Raw genomic sequence first — 8,186 nt, 5'->3', positions numbered from 1 at the left:
CAACATTCATTTACCGCTCTGGTACTGAACATGACATGTAACACCTGATTATACAATCTGCATTTACCACTCCTGTACTGAACATGACATGTGACACCTGATCATACACCATGCATTTACCACTCCTCTACTGAACATGACATGTGACACCTGATCATACAACATTCATTTGCCACTCTTGTACTAAACATGACATGTGACACCTGATCATAAAACCTGCATTTACCACTCCTGTACTGAACATGACATGTAACACCACATCATACAACATTCATTTACCACTCCTGTACTGAACATGACATGTGACACCTGATCATGTAACATGCATTTACTACTGTCTGAACATGACATGTGACACCTGATCATACAACATGTGACATACCAATGAGACTCTTATAGTCAACACCAACATGTGACATAACAATGACACTCTTTACCTCAACACCAACATGTGACATAGCAATGACATTCTTTACCTCAAAACCAACATGTGACATAGCAATGACACTCTGATAGTCAACACCAACATTTGACATAGCAAATACCAGATGACACTCTTTACCTCAACATAAACATGTGACATAGCAATGACACACTTATAGTCAACACCAACATGTGACATAGCAATGACACTCTTATAGTCAACACCAACATGTCACTTAGCAATGCCACTCTTATACTCAACACTAACATGTGACATAGCAATGACACTCTTATAGTCAACACCAACATGTGACAGCAATGACACTCATATGCTTAACACAAACATGTGACATAGCAATGACACTCTTTACCTCAACCCCAACATATGACATAGCGATGACACTCTTATAGTCAACACCAACATGTGACATAGCAATGACACTCTTTACCTCAACACCAACATGTGACATAGCAATGACACTATTATAGTCAACACCAACATGTGACAGCAATGACACTCCTTACCTCAACACCAACATGTGACATAGCAATGACACTCCTTACCTCAACACCAACATGTGCATAGCAATGACACTCATATGCTCAACACCAACATGTGACATAGCAATGACACTCTTTACCTCAACACCAACATGTGACATAGCAATGACACTCTTATAGTCAACACCAACATGTGACATAGCAATGACACTCTTTACCTCAACACCAACATGTGACATAGCAATGACTCTTATACTCAACACGAAGAGGTGACGTAGCAATGATTCTCTTATAGTCAACACCAACATGTGACAAAGCAATGACACTCTTATAGTCAACACCAACATGTGACATAGCAATGACACTCTTTACCTCAACACCAACTTGTGACATATCAATGACACTCTTTACCTCAACACCAACATGTGACATAGCAATGACACTCTTATAGTCAACACCAACATGTGACATAGCAATGACACTCATATGATCAATACCAACATGTGACATAGCAATGACACTCATATGATCAATACCAACATGTGACATAGCAATGACACTCATATACACAACACCAACATGTGACAAAGCAATGACACTCATATACACAACACCAACATGTGACATATCAATGACACTCATATACACAACACCAACATGTGACATAACAAAGACACTTTTATAATCAACACCAACATGTCACTCTTATAGTAAACACTGACATGTGCATAGATGCCAACCATTACGATTTTTCCGTAGTTTTTCCGATTTTGCAATAAAAACTACGCTATTACGGTCAAAGTCGAAAAGTTACGGATTCCCAATCCTCGCCGTTCAATTTTGTAAAACGCGGATTTTTATCATTACTGTTCCGTCCTGGTCCAGTATTTAGAAAAGCCCAATGTAATGTTTCCGGTTTCTCTGGAGTTATCGACCTATCGTTGGGAACTAACTGACTTCCGAAGACGCAAACTTGCATTTTATGTAGTAGCTTTCCCCCTTTCTCTACTTCTCCTTGACAAAACGAAAATGTATGAGTCGAAAACATCTGAACAATAAATGAATGGAATACATACTACAGACAACATGTTGAACAACAAATTTTAGTTCAAATCATTTTGCAACCACTCGTCAGTAATTTTTATTGGTAAATGCAAGTTTATGAATGATTACTGAAAACTTTTCAAAAATACGGAAAATTTGATAGTTTGTTACTGACTGTGTCAAAAGGGGTTGGCATCTATGCATGTGACATAGCAATGACACTCTTATAATCAACACCAACATGTGACATAGCAATGACACTCTTATAGTCAACACCAACATTTGACATAGCAATGACACTCTTATTGTCAACACCAACATTTGACATAGCAATGACACTCTTATAGTCAATACCAACATGTGACATAGCAATGACACTCATATGATCAACACCAACATGTGACATAGCAATGATACTCTTATAGTCAACACCACCATGTGACATAGCAATGCCACTTTACCTCAACACCAACATGTGACATAGCAATGACACTCCTTACCTCAACACCAACATGTGACATAGCAATGACACTCTTATAGTCAACACCAACATGTGACATAGCAATGACACTCATATGCTCAACACCAACATGTGACATAGCAATGACACTCTTTACCTCAACACCAACATGTGACATAGCAATGACACTCTTATAGTCAACACCAACATGTGACATAGCAATGACACTCCTTACCTCAACACCAACATGTGACATAGCAATGACACTCCTTACCTCAACACCAACATGTGACATAGCAATGACACTCATATGCTCAACACCAACATGTGACATAGCAATGACACTATTTACCTCAACACCAACATGTGACAGATCAATGACACTCTTATAGTCAACACCAACATGTGACATAGCAATGACACTCAAATGCTCAACACCAACATGTGACATAGCAATGACACTCTTTACCTCAACACCAACATGTCACTTAGCAATGACACTCTTATAGTCAACACCACCATGTGACATAGCAATGCCACTTTACCTCAACACCAACATATGACATAGCAATGACACTCTTTACCTCAACATCAACATTTCACTTAGCAATGACACTCTTAAACTCAACACCAACATGTGACAAAGCAATGACACTCTTATACTCAACACCAGCATGTGACATATCACTGACACCCTTTACCTCAACACCCACATGGGACATAGCAATGACACTCTTATACTCAACACCAACATGTGACATAACAATGACACTCTTATACTCAACACCAGCATGTGACGTAGCAGTGACACTCTTATACTCAACACACATATGTATGTGACGTAGCAGTGACACTCTTATACTCAACACCAGCATGTGACATATCAGTGACACTCTTATATTCAACACCAACTTGTGACATAGCAATGACATTCTTATACTCAACACCAGGATGTGGCGTAGCAGTTCCACTCTTATACTCAACACCAGCATGTGACATATCAGTGACACTCTTATATTCAACACCAACTTGTGACATAGCAAGACATTCTTATACTCAACACCAACATGTGACATAGCAATGACACTCTTATAGTCAACACCAACATGTGACATATCACTGACACTCTTTACCTCAACACCAACATGTGACATAGCAATGACACTCTTTACCTCAACACCAACATGTGACATAGCAATGACACTCATATGATCAACACCAGCATGTGACATATCACTGACACCCTTTACCTCAACACCAACATGTGACATAACAATGACACTCTTTACTTCAACACCAGCATGTGACATATCACTGACACCCTTTACCTCAACACCAACATGTGACATAGCAATGACACTCTTATACTCAACACCAGCATGTGAATTAGCAGTGACACTCTTATACTCAACACACATATGTATGTCACGTAGCAGTGACACTCTTATACCTAACACCAACATGTGACATAGCAAGGACATTATTACACTCATCACAAACAAGTGACATATCACACTTATAGGCAATGCAAACTTGAAAAATACAAACATGGCTTATTGCAGTTCTTCACTTAAACTCACCACAAACATACACCATTGCTATATTACCCTTATACTCACCACAAACATACACCATGGCTATATTACCCTTATACTCACTACAAACATTCACCATTGCTATATTACCCTTATACTCACCACAGACATACACCATGGCTATATTACCCTTATACTCACCACAAACATACACCATTGCTATATTACCCTTATACTCACCACAAACATACACCATTGCTATATTACCCTTATACTCACCACAAACATACATCATTGCTATATTACCCTTATACTTACCACAAACATACACCATTGCTATATTACCCTTATACTCACCACAAACATACACCATTGCTATATTACCCTTATACTCACCACAAACATACACCATGGCTATATTACCCTTATACTCACTACAAACATTCACCATTGCTATATTACCCTTATACTCACCACAGACATACACCATGGCTATATTACCCTTATACTCACCACAAACATACACCATTGCTATATTACCCTTATACTCACCACAAACATACACCATTGCTATATTACCCTTATACTCACCACAAACATACATCATTGCTATATTACCCTTATACTCACCACAAACATACACCATTGCTATATTACCCTTATACTCACCACACACATACACCATTGCTATATTACCCTTATACTTACCACAAACATACACCATTGCTATATTACCCTTATACTCACCACAAACATACACCATTGCTTTATTACCCTTATACTCACCACAAACATACACCATTGCTATATTACCCTTATACTCACCACAAACATACATCATTGCTATATTACCCTTATACTCACCACAAACATACACCATTGCTATACTACCCTTATACACACCACAAACATACACCATGGCTATATTACCCTTATACTCACCACAGACATACACCATGGCTATATTACCCTTATACTCACCACAAACATACACCATTGCTATATTACCCTTATACTCACCACAGACATACACCATGGCTATATTACCCTTATACTTACCACAAACATACACCATTGCTATATTACCCTTATACTCACCACAAACATACACCATTGCTATATTACCCTTATACTTACCACAAACATACACCATTGCTATACTACCCTTATACACACCACAAACATACACCATGGCTATATTACTCTTATACTCACCACAAACATACACCATTGCTTTATTACCCTTATACTCACCACACACATACACCATTGCTATATTACCCTTATACTTACCACAAACATACACCATTGCTATATTACCCTTATACTCACCACAAACATACACCATTGCTATATTACCCTTATACTCACAACAAACATACACCATTGCTATATTACCCTTATACTCACCACAAACATACACCATTGCTATATTAGCCTTATACTCACCACAAACATACACCATTGCTATATTACCCTTATACTCACCACAAACATACACCATTGCTATATTACCCTTATACTCACAACAAACATACACCATTGCTATATTACCCTTATACTCACCACAAACATACACCATTGCTATATTACCCTTATACTCACCACAAACATACACCATTGCTATATTACCCTTATACGCAACAACTCATATGATATGAAGCAGCTGGTAGACACCCAACATTTTACACGGAAATACCACTAAGTATTTTCTAAGCTTTGATCATTATTTTGAATTGACACAACATACTGTTAATCAGACAGGTTAAATGGACAACACATATTTGTTAGAATTATATAAAGTGGGGTCTCATTTTATTCGTAACACAGAACTGAATCAGATAGTAAAGGTTTTATTTTGTTTCCTGATGAAAAATTATTTTGTAAACATCTGATTTTAATGAGAAGTTGATGAGAACAAGTTGTGTTAACTTCTTTAGTTAGATAATGTTAATTCTACAGATCTAATGTAAAATGTCTTTTAAAATAACAAATACTTGACAGAATTATATAAAGTGGGCTCTTATTTTTCTTGTCTCTTCGCACTGAATCAGAAAATATAACTCGTTTTAATGTTTCTTGAATTTTTTTTTTTTTTTTAACTTTGATCATTCTACGTAATCATTGTTAATCAGACAGATTTAATGGACAACAAATATTTGTTAGAATTATATAAAGTGGGGTCTCATTTTAATTGTCTTGTCCAGCTGAGTCCATTGATATAAATATTGTTTATGTTTCTAGAAAAAAGTTTTTTTTAACCTGACATTTCTGATGGAAGTTCTGACATCTCACAATATAACATGTTGTTTATTTGTTGTTTATGTAGAATATAAATAAAATTGTGACTGGTCATTTTATTCAGTTTTGACCACTGATTCATGTGATATATATTTTGTTTATATATATTACACAACATTGTCCAGTTTATGACACAAGTTTTGATGTCTGTTATATGTTGATATTACAGTTTAGAAGGACACCATTAATGTTGGCCGCTGGGGGAGGACACCTGGAGGTGGTGATGTATCTGGTCAGTCAGGGCAGTCAGTTAGACGCTACATCCGTGGTAATGATAGATATAATAACCTTACTCTGACCAAACATCACTTTATACAGAATCTACACAAAATCATGTTGTTAATCAGACAGGTTTAATGGACAACAAATATTTGTTAGAATTATATAAAGTGGGGTCTCATTTTATTCGTAACACAGAACTGAATCAGATAGTTGAGGTTTTATTTTGTTTCCTGATGAAAAATTATTTTGTAAACATTTGATTTTAATGAGAAGTTGATGAGAACAAGTTGTGTTAACTTCTTTAGTTAGATAATGTTAATTCTACAGATCTAATGTAAAATGCCTTTTAAAAATAACAAATACTTGACAGAATTATATAAAGTGCGGTCTTATTTTTCTTGTCTCTTCGCACTGAATCAGATAATATAACTCGTTTTAATGTTTCTTGAAATTTTTTTTTTTTTAACTTTGATCATTCTACGTAATCATTGTTAATCAGACAGATTTAATGGACAACAAATATTTGATAGAATTATATAAAGTGGGGTCTCATTTTAATTGTCTTGTCCAGCTGAGTCCATTGATATAAATATTGTTTATGTTTCTAGAAAAAAGTTTTTTTTTAACCTGACAGTTCTGATGGAAGTTCTGACATCTCACACTAAAACATGTTGTTTATTTGATGTTTATGTAGAATATAAATACAAGTGTGACTGGTCATTTTATTTAGTTTTGACCACTGATTCATGTGATACATATTTTGTTTATATTTATTACACAACATTGTCCAGTTTATGACACAAGTTTTGATGTCTGTTATATGTTGATATTACAGATTGGAGAGACACCATTAATGTTGGCGGCTGAGAGAGGACACCTGGAGGTGGTGACTTACCTGGTCACTCACGGCAGTCAGTTAGACGCTACACACCGCTGGGTAATGATAGATACAATCACCTTACTCTGACTTAACATCACTTTATACAGAATCTACACAAAATCATGTTGTTAATCAGACAGATTTAATGTACAACAAATATTTGTTAGAATTATATAAAGTGGGGTCTCATTTTATTCGTAACACAGAACTGAATCAGATAGTTAAGGTTTTATTTTGTTTCTTGACAAAAAATAATTTTGTAAACATCTGATTTTAATGAGAAGTTGATGAGAACGAGTTGTGTTAACATCTTTAGTCAGATAATATTAATTCTACAGATTTAATGTAAAACATCTTTTAAAAATAACAAATACTTGACAGAATTATATAAAGTGGGGTCTTATTTTTCTTGTCTCTTCGTACTGAATCAGAAAATATTACTCGTTTAAATGTTTCTTGAAAATTTTTTTTTTTTTTTCAACTTTGATCATTCTACTGAATCAACATAAAATCATGTTGTTTATCATACATGTTAAATGGACAACAAATACTTGTGAATTAGATAAAGTGAGGGTTGCTATCATTTAACTTGTTACACTTATATAATTAAGAGTTTACTTTTTTTTTACCTGTTTTGTTTCACTGAATCAGAAAATATGCATTGAATTTATATATCTTAATCTACCATTTAATAGTTTATACACAAATATAATTGCATATTTTCTTACCCGATGTTAGATTTCTTACATTTGGTAAATTGTTCTCATGATTTTGTTATCACACACCATTAACATGTTTATATTTTTATATTGTTATAGGA

This window comes from Mytilus trossulus, chromosome 5, assembly GCF_036588685.1.
Source record: "Mytilus trossulus isolate FHL-02 chromosome 5, PNRI_Mtr1.1.1.hap1, whole genome shotgun sequence".
Taxonomy (NCBI): domain Eukaryota; kingdom Metazoa; phylum Mollusca; class Bivalvia; order Mytilida; family Mytilidae; genus Mytilus; species Mytilus trossulus.
The sequence above is the reverse complement of the archived record's forward strand: the minus strand, read 5'-3'. Positions refer to the sequence as shown.